Source organism: Staurois parvus, unplaced genomic scaffold, assembly GCF_062004578.1.
Source record: "Staurois parvus isolate SC_StPar_1 unplaced genomic scaffold, SC_StPar_1.0 ptg000682l, whole genome shotgun sequence".
In the NCBI taxonomy this organism is placed as follows: Eukaryota; Metazoa; Chordata; class Amphibia; order Anura; family Ranidae; genus Staurois; species Staurois parvus.
The window spans coordinates 11,318,621-11,342,783 of NW_028318478.1; the positions used below are offsets into that span (position 1 = coordinate 11,318,621).

Consider the following 24,163-nt stretch of genomic DNA (forward strand, 5'->3'; position numbering starts at 1 on the left):
CCAGTTGGCAGCATGTCGAGACAAGGTCATCCAGCGCGCAGGGCAAAGATGCCAAACTGCGTCCCCACCCAGCAGTCATTCGCTTGTCAAAATCACTGTTACTTCTCCCGTCAGCCTTGTAACAGAAGGAAGGTGCCCCCCATCCTTACAGTAAACCATTGCGCCCAGGGCAGCCAACTCTATCGCCCACCCCTTGTCCCGGCCCTAGTTGGGAGCTATGTTGAAACATACACACAACAATATAAAGAGTAATATCTGAAAACAATCCTATCTTACATCACATAATCCCTGGTCCATGCAGGAGGCGTTCTGATCCTCTGAATATGCCTAGGCAGTTCAGGTCCTTGGTCTCCGTATGTCGATAACACGTAGTTTAGTGCCCATTTGTCTTCCATGTACCCGCAGATGCTTGTGTAGTTGGTGTAGTTGTAGGCGTGTAAGAATTCTGTAGTAAAAACGTTCCACGATTTTCCTGTAAATTTTGTAGTCTGACGAGTTTCTTTAAGGCTTCTCTAAGTCTCTCCATTTGAACAGGAGTAAAGTTCACCTCGTCTTCGCTTTACTCTTACAACAAGAAAACAACTGCTGGTGATCGGTGCAAAACACAGGAAAGGTCATCATCTGGCTACTGTTCCCCACACTATGTCCTGAGATACTTCAACAAACTGCATAAGGTAACAAATGTGATACAAAGTTATATGCCACAGGAGCATAAACACTCTTTGTGGTTGAAGAGATGCTGTGATTATGCTTTGCAGCTTATGGAAACGGAGATGAGTGCTCTCGAGTACTAAAAGACATAAGAAATAGAGCACATTGGCATAGTGCAGTAAATCCTGTTTATTAAAAAGCTTAAAGGATAATGCAGGCCATAGACGGCTCGAAAACTGGCCATTTTTTCGTCTGATAAATGAAACATCGGTCGTTCGTTAAACCGACGAAACCACCAATTATTACGAAAAGCGACCGACCAAGTCATAAAGTTCACCCCATATAACAGGCAAAACTTCTGTTCCTTCCAGGTCACGGCTCATGCACATATTTTTTTCATTAAAAAGATCGACTAAAGACCCTACTAATGGATATAGGGAAGAATTTAAATCCTTGGTTAATTGGGGATATAGGACAAGAGTTCTGACCAAAAAAGAAAAGCAATACTTAATCCCAAGTGTAAGTAGGATTCCTATTATTTATACCCTCCCCAAGGTCCACAAGAATAATGAGAATCCACCAGCTCGACCTATTGTGAATGGTATTGGTTCAGTATCCACAAGATTGGGCCAATATTTGGATGTATTTTTGCAATCAAGTGTGTCATCTACTAAGGCCTACTTACGAGACACTAAACATTGCTCAAATTCCTCTCTGAGGTCCAGGTCATGGGTCATTCAGGATTATATTTGGTGACGGCGGATGTATCATCCCTCTATACCATTATACAGCATGATGATGCTCTCTTAGCACTTAATTGGGCTTTGAGTAAGAGGGATGACTTACCATTTAATCAAAAGAAGTTTTTGAGGGATACTTTGGAGTTTTGCTTATCTCATAACTACTTCTGGTATAATCACAGTTTTTTTTCTCCCAGAAAAGGGGCGTAGCAATGGGAGCTCGCTTTGCGCCCAGTATTGCAAACCTGTTCATGGCAGAATGGGAGGACAGATTTGTCTTCAACCATCAACATGAGCAGGTATTGCTATACAAGAGATTTATAGATGATATGTTTATGATCTGGGCTGGGGATGAAGAAGGATTAGTTGGTTTCTTGGAAGGTTTGAATAATAATCCGAACAATATTAGGCTGGATTACCAATACAGCACTGAAGCAGTACATTTCTTGGATCTTACTATTTTGAGGGTGAATGATAAGCTGCTCACCAAAATGTATTTTAAGCCCACTGACAGGCACAGTTATTTGCCAATAGTTAGTGGTCATCACCCCCATTGGTTAGGGAATATCCCTAAGGGTCAGATTATGAGAGTGAGGAGGAATTGCAGTCAGGTTAGTGCATTTCATTCTCAAGCGGATATTCTGGTTGAAAGATTTGTGGATAAGGGTTATAAGGCTGATCAATTTGAGGGTATAGTGGACCAGGTTCAGCTTATTCCCAGGGACCAGTTGCTGGCGGATAAGCCAAAACGGGTCACAGATAATAGACATCAGTGGAGATTTATTTCTAATTACCATATACAATATAAGGCGGTTGAGGATATTTTTCAGAAACATTGGCATGTTTTGAAGCTTGATAAGATATTAGGGAGTGTTATCCCGGAGAAACCAGTGTTTATTTATAGGAAGGCGCCCACTATTGGTGATAGAATTGTTCATAAAATTTTGGATCCACCAAGGGTTTTGAATATGCTTAGTAATAAAAAAGGCTTTTATTCATGTAGGAGGTGTACTGCATGTAATGTGGTTAAACATAAATTTAGGGGATTGGTCAGATTTACCTCTAATTCTAATCAAAGGGAATTTGATATTTCCTCCTTTCTTACTTGCAACTCTACCCATGTAGTATATGGTTTAGGATGTCCTTGTGGCCATATTTACATTGGAAGGACTAAGCGACAGCTTAAGGTTAGGGTACTTGAACATATAAGGAATAAGGGGTAAGTAAGGGGTATAAGTACCATAGTGTATCTTTAAACTTTAAGAGATACCATAATTGTGATCCAACTAATATCAAATTCTGGGCCATTGAATCCGTTCCTAAAGCGTGGAGGGGTTCTAATAGAGTTAGGGAACTGTCAAAATATGAAACGAAATGGATTTATTTGACTGAGTCTTTATCTCCTGGGGGTCTAAATGTCGAACTGGACTTAAATTGTTTTATAAGTGATTTATGATTAATTTGTTCATCTTATATGATTTATTATATAAGTTGTATGTTCTGTTTTTTTATTGATTTATATTATTTTAATCTTTATTGCAATATTATTTATGTAATTTTGGAATGTATTTATATAATATTTTTTTTATTATTTAGCTTCATTTTGAATATATTCTTTAATTATGTTTATATTGGTGCTATAATTATTTTTGAACACAAGATGGTGCTATTGTGATCAGGTGATCCGGAGTGCATTTAGATTGAATTCTACCTAGTGATAATGATGCACCCTCAGGTGTTTTTTGAGATTGGGCCAATTAGGAGACATTTGGGTCTATATAAGTGCTCTTTATGGAGAGCTCACCATTCCCTCGGAAGAAGTCATTGGACGAAACGCGTCAGCTGTGGCCTTCCTGTGACGTCACTACTCATGCTGATGCACGTGTCTGGATCACGTGATCGCACTATTACCATCTTGAATGCGGGCTGGCTGGTGAGACACAGGATGCAGAGACTGGAGCTCTGATATAACAAAACGCCTTGTTTTTATCTGCTCATTGTGAGTTTGATTTTAAGGGGGGTTTGTTTGGCAATAAATTTGTTGGATGATACTGCACTATGGCGAGTATTTTCTTTACTCACATGTGCTAATCTGGATATGAGAGGATCTTCTCTGGAGTTTGTTTGGTGATATGCTGGATACACAGTAGTATGCTGAGTAATTATCAACACATGAGGATCGTCCTTTGAGGTCTGTTTGGTGAATGCTGGATATATACTGGCATGCTGGTTAATTACTAGCACATTGTGAGTGTGCATTTTGATGGGGTGTTTTTGAGCACTGAATACCACATTGCTTATGAAGGAGGATCTCATTACTTCATTTACCGAGGATCATGTTTATATGGATTTTTCTGAATGGACTATATTGAGATTCCCTATTTATTGATTTTTTGTTTGCACTATTAATATGCACTTATTTGGTGGTGGTTATATTTAGTTGTGTGATTTGGTTTGTGCTATTATTTGTGATTTGTATATTTTTCACATTTTTATTATCATTCTTGTATAGGTATGCAGGAAGAGGAAAGGCAGGGAAAAGGAAAGAGAAGAGGAGCAAAAGAGAGAGAAAAAAGAAGGGGGAGGGATGGAGCGTATTTACGTACAGGTCTAGTCTGCTTTACTTTCTGCTATGAAGACAAGTAAAAATTGTTAAGAAAAGCAATCACATAGACAAATATACCTACAATGACTGCAGAGCACATGTAAGGGGAGATTATGAGGACATTAGGCTAAAATATGCAGCCGTATTTGTAAAGAAGAACAAACAGGCCCATGTCTTGATGCATTTGTTATGTGTTTTTTCAAATATATGCAGTTAAATCCTCCATGTTGAAGAGGTAATCTACTTTTTGCAACCATTGCTGGTCTGTAGGAACATGTTGTTGCTGCCAGTACAAAGGTATCAGAGGCTTTGCTGCATTCAGCAAATGAGGGGTAATAGAAACCTTATTTGGGCCTAGGGGGTTCTTCTGTACAACGAAACAATATATACCAAGGGTTCTGTGGAATCAAAAAACCTTGACTCTGGTCAATAATAGACAAAACTTTATCCCTATAACTACAAATAAGGGGGAACTACAACCAGATATGAGCATGTGTTGCAACTCCTCCACCTACCCTCAAACATAGAAGAGAGGTGTCCGGGAATATTTTATGTAGCTTGTTGTGCCATCGAGATAGGAGCTTTTAGTTCACTTCTCCCAGTTTTGTGGCGATGGATGTGGTATGAGACAGCTGTAGAATAGTAAATCATCTGTGGGAGGACTGGTAATATCTCTTTCCCATTGGGCTAAGAATCCAGGAGACATTGATGATAGGCACTTAGGTGGTTGCTCCTTTAATGTATCTTATTAAAGAGTTAAACTGCCTGTGGATGATGCCAAGTCAGCAGTTGACCATACTGTTCTGACAGACAGGATCTAAGGAGGTTTGTCAATGTATAAAGCGGCATATGAAACAGAACAACGGGACTGGGAATGGATTGCTGACCAACGCTGGAGTGCACACACCTCTCCCTTTCTTCCACTTCAGTCTTCCTGCACTGGCTAAGAACACATTTCAAAGAACCCTATCCCCTTCATCAGCCTACAACAAGTCTCTCTGTGGCTTAATATAGTGATATTGGAGGAAATTAATTGGTGATGGAATGATACACAATTAGCGGTAAATGCCAGGTTAATGCCAGTTGCACAAATTGCTGTGATGAACAGATGCATAGCTAAACAATCATATTATTCTTACACTGGATAGCAAATACATTTACATTATTACTAATTTTACTAACACATAATTAGTCCAATACTTAAGATGTAATTATGTGCTGTTCCCGTCATTTAAAAGCTCCTTGCAGTTTTTTATTAGCAGAGCAAAGAACATCATAACCAGAACAGAATCGTGTTTTAAGTCAATAAGTTATATAGAAAGAAAAATAATATTTACTGCAGAAAGGACAAAACTGTGATCCATTGATTGGCATCTCTCTCTTGGGCCCTCTTACTACCACTAGTAAGAATAAATCCCTAAACACAGCCTAAGCAGAAAATGAAGGCATTTGACAAAATAATGTCACGCTGTAAAGGTTTATAGATTCCTCCAAATCCTCAGGAAATGACTCAAGGGGAGTATGCTAGGTTCAATTTATTGTATAAAAAACAACTTTCCTAGGATGGAGGTAAGAAGGCACACAATTATTGATATAAAACTGAGTGAACAATTGATAAAGAACCATATAAAAACAAAATGTCATCGACGGGTAACCCCTTAGTAAACCTATCCCACATCAGTATTTATCTCAGTCTCCTTATTTATACTATCAGGTGTCAACTTACCTATATTAAAAGTCCAAAATATTTCTTGCTGACAGAGCTTTTTAAATGTTTCATTTTCAGGTAGTGTAAATAGCATCATTTTATTTGGAAGGACCGTAAACTGGAATTTCACTTTCCTATTATTTGGCTCCTCCTCCCCAGCACCTCCATTTAGGATGAGCCGAGGAGGTCTGCCTGGCCATTGCATGCTCGCAGAGCCATTTGCACATCTGTGCATTGCAAGAGTTTTTGGAATTTCCATAACAGCCATATTTGTGTGGAGAAAGCTGAGCATACTCAGATGTGCAGAAAACAACCTGCACATGCACAGATGTGCAGAATTCAAGATGGGGGCAGGGAGATTCAAACCTCATTCTTGCCTTGGCAAGAAATGCAGAAGTGAGGGAGGGGGAGAAGGAAGGGCACAATTAAAGATAGTTTATGGTGGAGATCCACTTAATGATCAACTATGCTACCACCATGAAAAATCAATAATCATAATGTCTATGGACATTGTGTTCTTTTTTCCTTTAATAAGACATATATGCTTTCCTATGCGGGCCGCTAATGTTTTTATAGTTCTACCCACATATATCAGGCCGTAGGGGCAACTCGGGATAACATATGTATTGGAGCATAAATCAAAATGTTTCTGGCCATGGGAAATGAATTCGCAGATGAGGCACCTCTTCTTTCTGCATTGAAACATGTCTTGTACTGATAGAAAGGTGTTTAAATCTTGTTGGCTCTTAGTGATCTTACATATAATTTTTAATCTACTATGGGCTATTAGATTCTGGACACATTTAGACTTTCTAAATACAACAGAAGGTCATGAAGAAATTATATCTTTAAATTTAGGATTATTTTGCAGGATACCACAGTTCAGCTTCTCTTGAATTTGTGACCTGGCTTGTAGAGGCGCGCATCCCTTGCTTATTCCAAGCCTTGAATTCTGGGTTGAGGCCTCTTCTGGCCTAGAAGACGCCGATCCTGGGGCAGGAAACCAGAACTCCCTCCTGTAACCCAGGTTATAGCACTGTCCAGTTTGTTTCCAAACAGGGAGGAACCCTCAAAAGGGATCTTGCACCATGCCTGCTTAGATGCTGGATTGGCCAACCAGGGCCAAAGCCACAACACACGTTTGGCTGTAACTGAGGACAGCACAAGCCGAGCCAGCAGACTGGTAAGGTCGATCGAGGCCTCCCCCAGAAAGATAGATGCCAACCTCAGTTCCCGGATGCATGAATTCCTGTCCACCTCTTCCAGAACTCCTCTGAGAGCAGCACCCACATTATCCAACCACTTTTCCATAGCTTTGGATAAGGCTGCTAGGGCAAGTGCTAGCTTGCAAGTCATTCCTGCCGTAGTGTAGATTTGTTTGAGATCAGAATCGATTCTCCTTTCCAGAGAGAGTTTAAAGTGCTTAGCTAGCCTCATCAAGGCTGCATCCACCAGAGGGGTTGATTCTAAATATTTGATGTCTTCTGATTTAAACGGATAGAGCTTGGCTGATTTGTCCAGCAAGGAGGCCCTCCTATCGAACATTGCTGCACTCTTCAGTGAAAATTTCCCCGAGTTCCACCAGGAACGGAAAGTTTGGACGATCTTTTTTTAGATGTTTAAAGAATTTTCTGTGTTTAGGAGACTCCACAGCTTCTTCCCACTTTAGGGCCTCTTTAACTGCTTTGACTAAGGGTAAGACCAAGGCGAAGTCGAATCGGATCTTCACCTTCCTCCTCACTGAAGCTCTGGCTGACTAGGTGACTAGGCTATGAAGGTTCCAATTCCTCTTGGGGGTCTTTTGGAGGGGAGCACACCCTGACCGATGGGCTGCTGGCGCGACAAGTCCCTGTTTCTTTCAGTTACTCTTGAACCACCCACCTCTACCTGTTGGCTGGCACTTTCTTTCTCGCTGGTCGCCCGGGAAAAACAGGTGTCACATAGCAATCTGTCAACCTGAGTTTTGCACCTCCAGCATGTTTTCCTGCTGGAGCAGCTGGAGTGCCGCTTAACATGATGCCTGGAGGAAGAATGAGAACTTCTCCTATGACGCCTGGAGCTGGAAGGAGACCTGTGGCATCTGGATCTAGAAGAAGAATTATGGCGTCGAGATCTGGAAGCACTTCCATCATTATGTGCCATGTAATGATGATCAAATCTAGAAGGGCTGAAAAACACAGGACAATTAATAGTTAAAAGCCACAGAAAGGCGCCAGTGGAGGATTAAGTGGATAAAGCCGTCTGTCCATACCCACTGTGCAAGGGCTGGCCACAAGGAGGTGGAGACACATTCATGCCGGGTCAGCTGTGAAGGCAACCAAGCAGTACAAAAAAAAATCATGACATGCCACAAGCAGAGTCCCAACAGACCATCGGGGGGGGGGGGGGGGGGGCAGGAGGGAGCAGGTACTGACCTTCCACAGTGGACCACAGCACTTGGGGAAGTTGTTGCATCCAGCCCGCAGGGATTCCCATTGAAAACAGCTCTGACAGCTGTTTAAATTTGCCGCCAGTGATGACATCACCTCCACCACACCACGCATGAGTCAAAACCGCAGTGTCTCCCCGTGATGCCCGCGCGCATGCGCAAGTGCCACCATCTTGCTGTACTATGCACACGCGAAGCCAAACATCATTCTGAGGCCGGCTTGCGCATACGCAGTATGCCGGAAGAATCGCGGAGGTCTAAAGCGCAGCACTGAGCTCCAGTCACCATGGCTGAGCACTAGCACCAGGGAAAAAGAAAAGGGTAACAAAAAACACAAATGGGGAAACTGCTCGGAGACTGCCTCGTCCGATCAGGGCGCTACATGGCCATCCGCTGTTAGCAGGCTATTCGACTGAAGTTGCCACTCGCCCACCATTGACAGACCCAGCTCTTCCAGGTACTGTCTCCTGTTTCTCATTTCCACCCCACCATTAGCTGGGGAATGCTGGAATTGATGAGTAGACGCATCTGCACAACTCCGCATTCATCCGCCGTGTCTATTACCCATTAGCTGGGGACCCCTGGAACTGACACATCTCCCAGAGAGGCTCGCCAGGCCTTGGTCGCGAACCATCTCTATGCGGGAACAAGGTAAGACTTTCACATGCTAGGTCCATAGGAGGAGGACAAAAAAGGAACAAGGCCTCTGGCAAGGAGCAAAGATTTATGGGAGTGAGCTCCTATAGGAGAGGAGAGGGCAGGACTAACCCACACGTTTGTTGCCATGGAGACCATCAGGAAAGCAAAATTGTCTTTTTTTGTTTATAGCACAAAAAATAAAAAACACACAGGTGATCAAATACCACCGAATGAAAGCTCTATTTGTGGGAAAAAAAAGACATACATTTAATTTATGTACAGCGTTGCATGACCGCTGAATTGTCAGTTAACCTCCCTGGCGGTCTGATTATGTCAATATTTTTGAATGTCAAAGCGGTACATTGTTTTGAATGAAAATTTGTTGTTTTGTATTGTTGACCTGTAATTCTTAGGAATAACTCACTTAAATCTGTCCAAACAGGAGTCTAATATACAGTTGTGTTCAAAATAATAGCAGTGTGATGAAAAAAGTGAATAAAGCTCAAAATCCTTCTAATAGCTTTTATTTCCATACACACAAATGCATTGGGAACGCTACACATTCTATTGCAAATCAAAACATAAGGAAAAATATATCAAATTTGTGTTGTTCCTCTAAAGAAATTGAAGAAAAGTGAATATTAGACTGTTCAAAAAAATAGCAGTGTTTGTATTCTTCTTTACAAACTCAAACATTCACTATATAAACTGAAAAATGTTTGAAGATTTTGCTTTCCTTTGAATCACTTAATATTTAGTTGTATAAGCACTGTTTCTGAGAACTGCTGTACATCTGTGTTGCATGGAGTCAACCAACTTCTGGCACCTGTGAACAGGTATTCCAGCCCAGGATGATTGGACTACATTCCACAGTTCTTCTCTATTTCTTGGTTTTGCCTCAGAAACTGCATTTTTGATGTCACCCCACAAGTTTTCTATTGGATTAAGATCCGGCGATTGGGCTGGCCACTCCATAACGTCAATCTTGTTGGTCTGGAACCAAGATGTTGCACGTTTACTGGTGTGTTTGGGGTCGTTGTCTTGTTGGAACACCCATTTCAAGGGCATTTCCTCTTCAGCATAAGGCAGCATGACCTCTTCAAGTATTGTGATGTATTCAAACTGATCCATGATCCCTGGTATGCGATAAATAGGCCCAACACCGTAGTATGAGAAACATCCCCATATCATGATGCTTGCACAACCATGCTTCACTGTCTTCACAGTGTACTGTGGCTTGAATTCAGTGTTTGGGGGTCGCCTGACAAACTGTCTCCGGCCACTAGACCCAAAAAGAACAATCTTACTTTCATCAGTCCACAAAATGTTGCGCCATTTCTCTTTAGGCCAGCCAATGTGCTCTTTGGCAAATTGTAACCTCTTTAGCACATGTCTTTTTTTCAACAGTGGGACTTTGCGGGGGCTTCTTGCAGATAGCTTGGCTTCATATATGCATCTTCTAATTGTAACAATACTCACAGGTAACTTTAGACCTTCTTTGATCTTCCTGGAGCTGATTGTTGGCTGAGTCCTTGCCATTTTGGCTATTCTTCTATCCATTCGAATGGTAGTTTTTCACTTTCTTCCACGTCTTTCAGGTTTTGGTTGCCATTTTAAAGCATTTGCGATCATTTTAGCTGAGCAGCCTATCATTTTCTGCACTTCTTTATATGTTTTCCCCTCTCCAATCAACTTTTGTTTGCGTTTAGAAGCGTTTAGAAACTTTTCTGAACAATGTCTGGAACGACCCATTTTCCTCAGAATTTCAGAGAGAAATGCACTGTAACCAGCATGTACAACATTTGCTGCCTTCTTTCCTTAAATAAGGGCAATAATTGCCACCTGTTTTTCAAAGAATGAATGACCTCACTAAAAGAACTGTACACTGCTATTATTTTGAACATGCCCCTCTCAATTAGTGATTCAATTACACAGAATCAGCAGCATGCATGTCATGACTGTTGGGTCTGTTGGATTTTTGTTACTCTACTACACCTGCTAGTAAATTATTTGCCATGTAGAAATATCATTTCTACCAAAAACAGTGAATGATCAGGTTAGTGATGTCTGACTGCTATTATTTTGAACACAACTGTACATCCCAGGTATGATAAAGTTTGAAACAAGAAATCATAAATTATAATATAATAAATAATTCTAAAAAATAATAATAATATAATAATAATAATACATTTAATTCAATAATGTAATCAAACCAAAAACACTGAATTTCGAAATAGAGCACCAAGTTCGCACATCACTGAGCTCAGTCGCAGAATCGTCGCTGTCGTCATTTTCAGTGTCTGATGACGAATTTCCCCACGAAATTCTGCAAGTGGCTTAATTCTGCAAGTGATTCTAATTCACTATCACTGTTCTCTAGCTGGCCTAAAACCGCTTTTGACCTAAAGGGACGCTTTTTGGATGCCATGGATGTTCTCAAGTTTCCAGGCAGAAAGAACGGTAAACGTGCAGGCAGGGCACAGGACAAAGCACTAGGGACAAAACTGAGGTGAAATGGTTTGATAGAGTAATGTAATCCTAACAGATTACAATGTATTGTGCGTATCTCATGTTTTGTTTACCTTTTTGAATGTCCCGCCAGTTCTGCCCCCCTGCGTTGCCGCGCTCGCAGGGAAGGGAACCCAGAAGATGGATGCATCGGCCTGAGGACACAGTGGGAGGACATGGGGGGATTGCAGAGACAAGGTAAATTACACCAATTTTGGTTCTGAAAATTAACCCCAAGCTACACTCGGGATTACCGCCAAGGAGGTTAAAGTAATGCAGCACCGTATCGCAAAATATGGCCTGGTCTGGAAGGGGGATAACTCCTCTGGAGGGCAAGTGGGTAAACCAGGCTGTTTTTTCTGCAGACCTAGGGCGGACTCACCATTTGGGCACTCGGGCAAAGGTACTAGGGGGCCCTATGAGATGCCCCTAGTACCTTTTATAGGCTTTTTTGGGTGTGGTTTGAGTGTGGGTGAGGACAGAGGGGCCCCCATGACCCCCTATTGCCCGGGGGCCCCATGAACTGTCAGTCCGCCCCTGCTGCAGACATGTATGCACATCACTCAGAACATGAGAGTAATATCCACTGTTGATAGTGGCACCAGCATGCACTAACTTTTTGAAAATGCAAATGTTTGTGAATGATTGTGTTCATCGTTCCCGCACAAAGATTTGTCTCTTGTGCAGTTTTACAACAGATTATGCGTAGATTATCCTCGATCATGCACTCCATGCACTGAATGTTCACAGGAATAACTGCTGTGGGCTGGGAACCACCACTGCTGGGATCGTCACTGACAGATGTACGGCCATCTTTGAAATGTTTACACCATTCAGACGTCTTACTGTAGGTGAGCGTCTCATCACCATTGAAGTCTACTGTAGATATCCGCGGGTTTTACGCCTTCCTTCACAAGAAACTTCATCTCCATGCATGCACTAAGGGCTCATGTACACTGCAGCTGATAAACTCACGTTTAGGAGCTGTTCAGCATTTTTTTCAGCAGCCCCTGAACTCACCCTAATGTTTTCTTATGTGTCCATGTACATATCTTCGTTTACAGTCATTTACAGGCATTTGAGTTTACAGTCATTTTTTTGAACGCAGAAAACTGCGTTCAGCAGTCGATTTTATCAGGGTTTCAAACGCAAAATGCTTGTAAACGCAGCAAATTTTTTTAACTCTTCTAGTTCCCGATGCTGTCCAGAGCCTTTTTTCATCATGAAAAATGCATTGAAAGCGTTTTCAAGGTACTCAAATAGACAAAACACTGAACACAGGATGTTCCTACCAAGCTTGTCACACATTGTAATGACCAATTCACACCTCAGACCTCTCCCACCCTTGGAAACAAAAAATATGTTAATGACTATTCACACCTCAAAATCCTCTTGAAAACCCTCTGCCAGGTGGCCTTAATGACTCACTCCACCAGACACCTATCCCACCCTTGGAAACAAAAGAAATGTTAATGAGCAACTCACATCTAAGCTAATCTCAACACATACTGCTGTCTCTGCTTCTACTCTCCGTATTTCTCTGAAACAGTCTGAAATAGTTAATAATTTACCACTTTTCAGTGCATTCTGGGCATTTGGAAGGTTCTCCTGTGCTTATCTTTAAAAAACGTTTCTAAACGCAAGCACACATAAATGCACATAAACACATTATGCAAACGCGGCTAAACAGACGTTTTTTAACCTACGTTTTCCAGCAGTCAGTTTCCATTGTTCAGAAGTGTCCCATGTACATGGGGCCTAACACTGTTGCCATCTTGATTAATGGTCTCTGGACTGGCCCGCGACATGTTCGCTGCCTATCAGTAATAGGACACACTTTCAACCTACTACTGTGTATACTACTGCCATGCTAGCATCCCTTTTTATACCTGTAAAATTAAAAGTCCCAGTTTGACTTGAACGCCCTTGTAGTTGAGTTTAACCTGCCTAATATTTTCAGGAAACATGACATTGACAACCATATAACCTGCTTTCTGTGTGTTTTGGAAGCAGAAAAAAAACAACTAAAACTCGTGTAGTGTGAACTGGCCCTAAATGGAAGAAAAATGCACTGGAACGCATCAAAAACGCACCGTAACGCGTCAAAAACGCATTAAAAATGCACATGCGGAAACACATCTGAAACGCATCTGGACTGCGTTTCTACAGTGTGAACCGGCCCTTAGGCTGCATATTTTATAAAGAATAATTTATTATATATATCCTTTTAGGATTACTATTTTGAGCTCTGTCTCCCTTGTGCACATGCATGTCAGCCTAATAGAGGAGGAGATGTGAATGTGTTAGTAGTCTGGATATGTACACAAGATCAGTCATCTTTGAACAAATAGCATTTTAGTGCTTCAAGCATCTGTTTCATCTCACTCAATACAAAATGTTCTACACAAAGTCTGCAAGGTCTCGGCAATCTTCCACAGCTCAGGCTGGCTAACATGCTAAACTGAGACACACAAAGTCCAGGGAGATTTTATTTGCTGGAAAGTGAATGTTTTATGTTCAAAGGGAAGGTTTTTTGACTCAGAAAACACAACATCATCTCGCTGCTTCTGAACTCCAGACTGCGATTTATGCCAGCCGCTCCTCTTTATTGCTCTTCAAGCTCTAAGGACACAAACAATCTTATTCAAGTAATCATTGCAAAATGTTAAAGGGACACTAACTTTGGATGTGCAAGTGAATCTGCCCCCCCCCCCCCCCCGCTCAACATAAATCGATTAGTTAATTGACTTCTGTTAAAGAGACTGGTTGTAAAATATTCCATGGATCAGCAGCTGCAGCCGCTGATCAGTGTATTCTGACAGTGACAAGGGCCGCTGTCAGAATACAATGTACCACGGGCAGGAGGGGCATTCTTCCAGCCACACCTCATTTGTATGGATCTGTTTGTTTTTTTAACTTCAGTCCGCCGGCCGAGCAAAATAAACTAAAGCTGACCATACATTATACAATTTTTTTTACAATTTCCTTTAGATTTACCTTTAACTATGTAGCGCAAGGGCCAGCATGATTACATAAAAATGAAAAGTGTTTAGGTATGATCTCATATTATATGGTTTTGGTAAATCTAAAAGAAAATTGTACAAGAAAATGTATAATGTATGGCCAGCCTAACTGTATATGGTCATCTTAAAGGATAAGTTCACCTTTGGGAACGTTATATGTTCCACCCGTTTTTAGGGTGAACATGTAACATGTTCTTGATCCTGCAGCCGCTGCCCACTGCCCTCCGTACATCTGTCAGTTCTCTGTACTAGCTGTCACTTTTCAAAAACACATGGGGTTCTGCCCACACAGCCCTGTCATTCATTCACAGTTCTCTGTGAATTAATGGACTACAAGTCCCGACAGACTGGGTCCTCAATGAACTACCATGGTGCTGTGAGTGCTGTGGTAGTTCAGTGAGTCCTCCTGTCAGCAAGTATCAGCTTACCTGTACGAGATGTACGGGCACTCATACACTGACAGGTCTGCAGGAGACCTGCATGGCATCCCCGGTCTGCAGATCGCTGGTACAATGCTTTCCAGGCTCCAGAAACAAACAATTATAAATGCACATTTGTTTACCTGCAAACAAATGTGCATTTATTGTTTTTTGTGGAAAGGTGATCCTATCCTTTAAGAAGAAGCATGACTGGGTTTTACATCTCTTTCACCTATCATGACAAGCAGATTGACAATGAAACAAATGGTGACACATGAGTGAGTCTCATTTCAAATTAACTGTATTATGTTTATTATTTAAATAAGTATTGAGTCAGCCATTAAAGTGATATAAAAGTGACACTAAATGATATTCTTAGTCACCAAAATAATCCATACACATCCACTACTTAATGGCCCTGTAATCTACTTTTCATTACTGTGTTTTGCTGCCTTCCTGTTATCATTGAGCTCCAGAACCTCTCCTTTTCCCCTACAATTCCATTTTGTTTGTGTAGTGCCACACTAGTTAGCCAGTGGGAGCTAGTGGCTAATTCCTAGTCCGAAAGGCTGAGCAGCAGCCTGGGGAAATAGTAAGTAGGGTCACATTTTGGTCAGAGAGGCTCTGCAGATCAGCTCACTGATACCTTCCTCTGATCTAGAGACTTGGAGGAGTCTCTAGAACTCAGTGGGCAGGGGCGAGGAGGCACAGGCCTGCACTCTTTTGGGATCCTGGCCAATCCTCAGGCAGGAGGCTTGGCATGGGGTCAGGACAGCCCTTAAGAGTGACTGATCCTGCTCAGCAGTGGGAGAGTTTGGGTGGAAGATGTAGAGAAGGCTGAGATGCAGGGGCCTGGGAGGGGCCCAGTAGGAAGATCCTACCTACAGGCTGGGTCTTGGAGAGGAGGATCGCTCAACCTCACCAGTCCCCGAAGGGAGGACAACTTGTGGAGCCAGGAAAGGATCCAACCCAGCAGAAGGCTTGAAGGCAGCCACCTACCTAAACCAGCCCAAAGGAAATAGTGAGTAATTCTACACCCCCTGGGCCAGTTAAGGGGAATAGAGCACTCTGGTGGGAAACCTGATTAGCTCCTTACCCACGAATGCTCAACTTTCTGTAGCAGGCACTGGACCCCCTTGCCCAAGGATTCCCTCAGACAGCTGGGTAAGAGGAGGATTTATCTGGAGTCTGGGGTGGTACACCAGGAGAGGCTGAAGATCTCTCCCAGAAGAGTTTTGCTGTGTAAAGACTTTTATATAGTAGCCAGGAAGTTGTCCTCAGCTTGCAGTTCCCTTGGGCATCCCATACACCCCTTGCCCCATCCAAGTTCAATTCCCCTAATAAAAGGTAAAATACCAAGCTCAAGGACTGTTCACTGTTTCTGGAATGCATGTCTGTGGAAAATGCGTGTTTCCTGGTTGAGGAGGACTATAGGGGGACCAAAATCTTTAGCGACTCCTAAAGGGATAGTGCTACATTGGGATCAAGCAGTTCTAGAGCCTTTTTTTTCAGTGTTTTTAGCATACATGTGGGAAGAAGAAAAGGGTGTAGGCTGGATGTATAACCAGCTTACCTAATGAGACGTACTTTACTAGCACAGCATGAAAGATTACCCAACATTTATCATAATAAGCTTTATTAACAATGAATAAAACATTTACATAAAAACAATATAAACCCCCTAATATAGGAAGCAAGCACCATGGCTCAGTATCTAGACTGCTCAGTGCAGCCATCTGCGAACTTACAAACTCATTGACTATTTATATGGAGGCACTAATTGCAATTTAAAAAGCCACAGATTTGGCAATTTAACCTTTAATTGCTATTTTAACCTGTGTGTCACCTTGTATGCGTGTACCAAGGCCAAACATTCCAGAGTATGTGGTCTGTATATCATCATTATGTTGAGTATGGAGCCATCTATTGGGTGTTCCCTGCAATTGCACCCTTATCAATAAAGAACAGGAAGTGTTAATGTTTGTTAAGAATAAAGATTTCTCATAAACCACTGCAGCCTTTTTAGTTTCCTGAAGAACACCAGTACAGGTCTCCTCCATTTTCCCTTTGATAGACATATGGCCCTTTTCCAGAACTATTCATAGAAGTAAATTCAGTTTTGGAATAAAACACAACCATGCTTCAGTCAGTTTTGCTAGCTAGCTGTCAGCTAACCGTTAGTAGAACAGCAAAGCATGTAACCTTTTGATGAGGGCCATATGGGTGATTTCTATTATCATTTTGATTTAAAAAGGAGCCAAAGAACTATATGATAATAAATGGCTTCATATGATCGCTATCCTTAAATAAAAGATGTTTTTTTTACAATGATCAGTCATTTTCAATATGAATGCCAAAATTTAATGATTTCTGCCAGGGTATGCAAATTTTTGAGTACAATTGTATAAGTGGTAGGCTTAAAATCAGTTGTGTTCAACAATATACCAATAAAGATCCATGAAAATTGGTAAAATATTTGACTAAAGCTGGTCATAGATGTTTAATTTGCCCAGGAATTGCATGTGCAGTGTACAGCCTGCTGCCAGTGACTCTACACAGATATATGCACATGCGAATCAGGGCCAGATCCAGCCTAATCTGGATTAGGGGGTAAAAAATTCTAATCTGGAGGGGGTGAAAAATAGTCAGGGATAGGTATACTATCAATGTCGCCATTTTTTCCTGACTATTTGGGTCTACCTCTTGCTGGCACCAGCTGTGTGCAACTCATTGAGTCTGTCACGTAACCTGAAAGAGATGGAGGGAAGCGGTATTCCCATACTTCTCTACCATAAATCATGTCCCAGATATCATGTCTGACATTACGTCCTGAGTGGGGAAGAGGCATTGCAGAAGTGAGCACTAGCTCCCTACATCTATATGTGGCTGTGATAACAATTGCAGTGCTTCTCAACCCTTTTTCAATTATACCGCCCATGAAAGGTATGCAAAATGGAAAGGCCCTGAGCTGCTTTGATTAGGCTGAAGGACATAGACATCTACACTGGATGATGATGTCACCTTCTCCATGGTGCCACACAAGGGAGTCCCCTCTTCACATCAGTGTTCTCCCTTAGAATTCTTTCTTCACAATAAAGTTCCCCATTCATAACAGAGCCCCTCCATTACATCAGAGCCCCTCCCTCATTTACATAAGAGTCACCATGTAAGAGGGGCTTTGTGGTTGGCTGCTTTTGGTGGCAAAGCACAAGGCCCTACCCCCGCTCCTGCCCTGCTGGAACACTGTCCCTCCTGCTGAGGCCAAACCCTCCACTATCTTGTGCCCTGCTCCTAGCCTGAGGCCTCCACATGACATTCCTGGCCATAGATCATTGTATCCCCAAGGAAGGAATGTCCACAAAAGAAGTATTTTGCTGCATTTTACTGGTAATATTCAGGAAACGGCATTACAGTCACATCATGTGGACATACACTCTGGAGTTACTTGACATTACACAGTCAATCACATATAGTAGATGGTCTGCAGTAGTTACAAGTGAAAGCATGTGCAGCCATCTCCCTTATAGTCTCTCCTCAGCTCAGAGTCATTAGTACTTACAGGACTATGCACTCTGTAGTCACCTCCCTGCTAGGTACAGCTCTCTCTGGAACCCTCCAGGAAAGTAGCCTCACATGCGGATCTCCAGCCTGGCCTAAAAGTCCTATTCCAAGCCACCCAAGCCTCACCTCCATAAGGGACAGAAAGACTACAGCTGTTTCATCCTGTCTATAGGTCCACTCCACCCATTCTCTTGCCCTGCCCAGGGCCTATATGTGTTGCCCCTACCCTGAGTCTAGGAGTCACTGTAGGAGGGCTACACATAAAAGGGGCCTAGCACCTGGTGACACTATCTCCTGTACCAGACACAGAGCCACCTAGTGGTGACATAGCTAGCTGTACCTGTCTACATCCTCAACACATCAGAATTCCCCCTTTTACATTCGTTTCCCCACCACACCAGAGCTCCCATTACATCAAGTTTCTCCCCCTTCACATTAGAGTCCCAACATCACAGCAGAATACACGTTCATATTAGAGTCCCCCAGTCAACCAGAATTCCCCTTTCACATCAATCAGCCCCCCTATCACATTAGATCCCTCCTTTACAAAAGTGTCATCAGTCCTGCCTTCAAAAATAGAGTTCTTTGTAAATCTGAACCAAGGCAATGGCATTCAGGGCCAGATTTACATCTCAGGAGCCATTAGGCAGATAATTCTAAAACATCCCCCCCCCCCCACAAAAAAAAAAAGTCAGTAAGACTGACTTTTCTTTTCTTGATAAAATATTTTTATATAAATATTTTTATATGTGTAAAGGTGAAGGCTGCGGACTTTTATGTAAAAGGAAACTCTGATGTAAAGGGGTCTCTGGTTGCCAGAACCCTCCTTCACTAAGAGTCCTCCTTACATCAGAGTCCTCAGAGGTCTCCTTTACATCGGAATCTGCAGGGTTCCCCCTTACAATGTAAGGGGGACACTGCGGACCATGATGTAAAGGGGAACTCTGATGTAAGGGGGACACTGCGGACTATGATGTAAAGGGGAACTCTGATATAAGGGGGACACTGCAGACCATGATGTAAAAGGGAACTCTGATGTAAGGGGGACACTGTGGACCATGGTGTAGAGGGGAACTCTGATGTAAGGGGTACACTGTGGACCATGATGTAAAGGGGAACTCTGATATAAGGGGGACACTGTGGACCATGATGTAAAGGGGAACTTTGATGTAAGGGGGACACTGCGTACCATGATGTAAAGGGGAACGCTGATGTAAGGGGGACACTGCGGACCATGATGTAAAGGGGAATGCTGATGTAAGGGGAACACTGCAGACCATGGTGTAAAAGGGAACACTGATATAAGGCGGACACTGTGGACCATGATGTAAAGGGAAACTTTGATGTAAGGGGGACATTGTGGACCATGGTGTAAAGGGGAATGTGACAATCGTGGCAGCAGACCCCAGCCCTTCTCACCAAACTCGTGACCGAAGGACTAGCCAATCTAAAACCGCGCTGTCACGTGCGTAACAATGCCCTGCCCAGCTGCACTCTGCACAAAGATTTTCCAGCTAATGGACCACAATCTGTGTACCGGCAGCCTGGGAGCGATTGTTACTGGGTCAGGGTAATTACGCAATTAACCCTTCACACTGCCACCACCTCATTTTTGTACAGAGAAAGAGGAAACTCTGCAATATCAGCAATAACACTATGATGTTTGAATAATCATCTGTATACCACTGTCACTGCAGTCAGAGATATATAGAGGTTTTAAAACACACAGTAGCGCACTTTAGAAGCAGGGATTCTTAGTTTGCATTAAAGAGCTTTAGAAACAGTTCAACACTTTCAGAAAGTAAGATTTATTACTAAAAGGTAAAAAGGGTGCAATAAAAATATTTACAGAAAAGATGTAGCCTATATATATATATATATATATATATATAAATATACAGAGAGCAATAACACAGCAAAGAAATAACAGAAAGAAGTTTAGAGAGATCAAGTACTTGCCAAAAGTCATGGGTTACTCAGCTTTCAAGTTTTCTGAGCAAAAGGGCCTTATCTCCCAAGGTTAGTTCTGCTGTTAAAAGGGAGCTTCTTCAACTTCCACTTAGTTTAGCTTAGCTCTCTGCTCCAAGCATAACTGCTTTTCTAGGAACTCAGCAGGGTGTCTCCTTGAAGCAGAGAACTAATCGCCTCATTTGGGGAGGGTGTTGCGGGCGGAGCCCCCAGCTAGAACCAAAATCGCTCGCCGTTTATATCATGATCCATAACTTACCCTCGGTGCATTTAGCAGCCTAGCCACTAGTAGATTAATATGCAGAACATCCGCTGAACGTCTAGATATGAAATATTACATACCTGCTGAGACGGTTAAGGAGATATCATTTTCTGCTCTCCTGTAGATGTCAGCTAGGGGGTGTAATATATCAGGCGACTTGTATTAAAGTGACAGATCTGACTATATGCCTGGTTTTTATGTAAGTCTTCCATATCTACAGATATAAAATTATATGGAAAAGGGGATTTATAAATGTGAGTCTGTTTTACGACTACCTGAAATGTCTTTGAAGCCCAGTGAAGGACTGGTTTTATGGCTTTACGATATCCCAGACTGAGAAGCTAACAGACACCTGGGCACCAGCTAGGTTGGGATTTATAGCCATGGAGCTCTCCCACTGGGGCCTGTTGCCTTTTGAACTCAGCATCCAGGGACCAAGTGTCACTCAACAGAGAGGAAGGGGGGATTTGGAGGAGGGAGAGAGAGATACAAGATGGAGGGTTTGGAGCTATGGTGGTTTATGATAAAATTTATTCTAAATAAACAGGGCGGTGGCAACTCCTTTGAACTAAATATTGCCTGTGCCTCCAGCTGTTATAATACGGCAAATATTTAATGAACCAATAATTTGGACACCTTAATAATTTGATCACCACTTAATAATATTCCCTGAGTTCTTTTCACCAATGTGATTTTGTTACCATATACACAAAATTTGCCTTTTTGATAAATAAATAAATACATTTATTTATGTACAAATATTTATATATATATTAATACAAACACAAAATACTGGTAATGAATATATTCGTATACACGATCAAAGATACAGTACACTTATCTCTATGGTATCATACAATATATGATTATCAAATGACTTAAAATAAATTTTAGAGGGGTTAGTTGGAACCTATAGTGCTTCAGATATTATTTCCAATTTCCCGCGGCCGTAGGGAAATAAGAAAGTATCTCTGATAATTAGCACCACAAAAACACTACAAATCAGTTAGTATGCAGTATATAACCTCAGTACTAATACTCAAACAGTTACAGTAATAATTATTCAAATACCCTTAGTACCTTCCTAACCATACAATACAAATGTAAATCTTAATAAGTTTGAAATATAAAAGAAAATTACAATATTTTGGCACAGTCTCATCACTCCCCGAATTTCGATTTTTGAGGCCTCCCAGTGGGATACAGTTTGGAAAAGAAAATGTTTCTAGTCAGTCAGGCACCAGAATTTAAATGAGCAGCAGCGCCTCTGACAAACATCTTTTCCTTCAAAATGACCTTCAAAAAAAAATGGCAGCTGGAAGTTCTCAGCAAAATGGCCGCAGGTAGCAAGTGAGTATAGTGCAGTACATAGTGGTAGTAGAGTAGTTAAGAAGTAGTTTCAGAAGTAGTAAGAAGTGATGAAGTGATCAAGTAATGATTTCAGAAGAAGTAGTTCATAGAAGTGATTTAGAAGTGAGTAGTTTAGTGAAATGATGATTTTAGTGAAGATTTTTAATTTGAGGTGTGTGGCATTTTTATGTTCCGAATGACCTCCCAATGGGCTTGTTGATTGGACGGTTGAGAGGTTTGCATACCTAGAGAAGTTCCTTACCTGTCCACTGGGGACAGGCAGGTATCACAAATGAACTGGTGATCTTAATGATGACTCACCCTTTGATATAAACAGTATGTCTTTATGGATAAAATAAATGGATGCTATTCAGGTGTAAATGATTTCCCCACTAACTCTCAAATAAGGACCATAGAAATATGTGAATATATTTGGTTTCTCATTTTTCTGATATATGAACTGTATTGGGATGGCTGATTTCCTTTGGAAATATAGAACTTACCCAACTCACAAACCATCTTATATTTTATAACTTCAATCTTCAGTTGAGTGGTATGCAGTACCCAACTTTGTTGAATAGATTTTGGTGTATGGGTATACAATACCTTTGATAATGTTTCAGTTTAGATATATACCAAGCTCTTTTTTTTTGTTTTGTAATCTTAAATGAACCAAGTTTCACATTATGCTGAATGCACAGTTCAAGGAGATGTGACATAGGAAGCTTCATCCATTGTTGGGTAATTAGAGTAAACAGACTGGACTGGAGTTTAACCACAGTATTCAATAGCTGATTGTGATAGCTCAGAGGTTTGTTTGGTGATCACACACCTTCCAAGTTTTTGGGAGAGCTATAGACAATAAGGTCCTAGTCCCATGATTGTCAATTATGGTACTGTGTGTGATCATCTGCAGAAATTCAAATAGTAGTGTTTAACTACCTGCCGACCGCAGATAGCCGAATGACGGCTGCACTGCGGCCGACCAGTTCTGAGTGGACGTCATATGACGTCCTCCCAGAACGCGCTCTCCTGCGCGCCCCAGGGGGCGCGCACCCGGCGATCTCCGTGATCGCTGTGTCCTACGGACACAGCTGATCACGTGATGTGGTAAAAGGCCAATCACAGCGGCCTTTTACCACGTGATCAGCGGTGTCCAATGACACGCTGATCAGAGGGAAATGCAAGTGCCGGTTCTCGGCTGCACTTTCCTCACGCTGTCAGATCGTGAGGAAAGTACTGCCGAGAACCGGCAGTTGTCAGAGCGGGATTCGGCACCGATCATCAGGGCACTGATGATCAGTGCCCTGATGATCGGTGCCCAGCAGTGCCACCCGCAAGTTCCGCCAACCTGTGCCCAGCAGTGCGCCCACTAGCTCCACCCACCTGTGCCCAGCAGATCACCCACCTGTGCCCAGCAGTGCACCCACCTGTGCCACTCTGCAGTGTCACACACCTGTGCCCAGAAGTGCCACCTACCTGTGCCCAGCAGTGCCACCCACCTGTGCCCACCAGTGCCACCCACCTGTGCCCACCCACCAGTGCCACCCACCAGTGCAGCCCAGCAGTGCTGCCAGTCAGTGCCACCAGTCAGTGCCCAGGGGTTGTGCCAGTCAGTGCCCAGCAGTGATGCCAGTCAGTGCCGTCTATCAGTACCCATCATCAGTGTCACCTATCAGTGCTGCATATTAGTGCCGCCTATCCGTGACACCTCATTAGTGCTGTCTATCAGTGCCGCCTATCCGTGCCACCTCATTAGTACTACCTATCAGTGCCCTTTAGTGCTGCCTATCAGTGCCCATCAGTGCTGCCTATCAGTGCCCATCAGTGCCGCCTATCAGTGCCCATCAGTGCTGCCTCATCAATGCACATCAGTGAAGGAGAAAAAATGCCTGTTTGAAAAATTTTATAATAGAAACAAAGAAACTTTTTTTTTTTTTTAATTTTTGGCACTTTTTTATTTATAGCGCAAAAAGTAAAGCGCCCAGTGGCAATTAAATACCACCAAAAGAAAGCTCTATTTGTGAGAAAAAAATGATCAAAATTTCATATGGGTACAATGTTGCATGACCGCGCAATTGTCAATCAAAGTGCGGCAGCGCTGAAAGCTGAAAATTGGCCTGGTAAATAAGGGGGTATAAGTGCCTGGTAGGCAAGTGGTTAAACTTATTGTCTTTTAAACAGATTTTTTCCACTCATTGTTTATGGTAGCTTCCTGGAAGGTCACCTGAAATCAACTAAGGATGGTACCCCATCAGTCAGCTTAGAATTCCCTATTTGGGATAATATCATTTTTCT

General features: G+C 42.3%; 1 pseudogene; it reads left to right on the forward strand.

Annotated features, from left to right (window-relative positions):
• The first annotated feature begins 1,975 nt into the window (after window positions 1–1,975).
• Window positions 1,976–2,847, forward strand: LOC149447595 (uncharacterized; annotated as a pseudogene).
• Window positions 2,848–24,163: the final 21,316 nt, after the last annotated feature.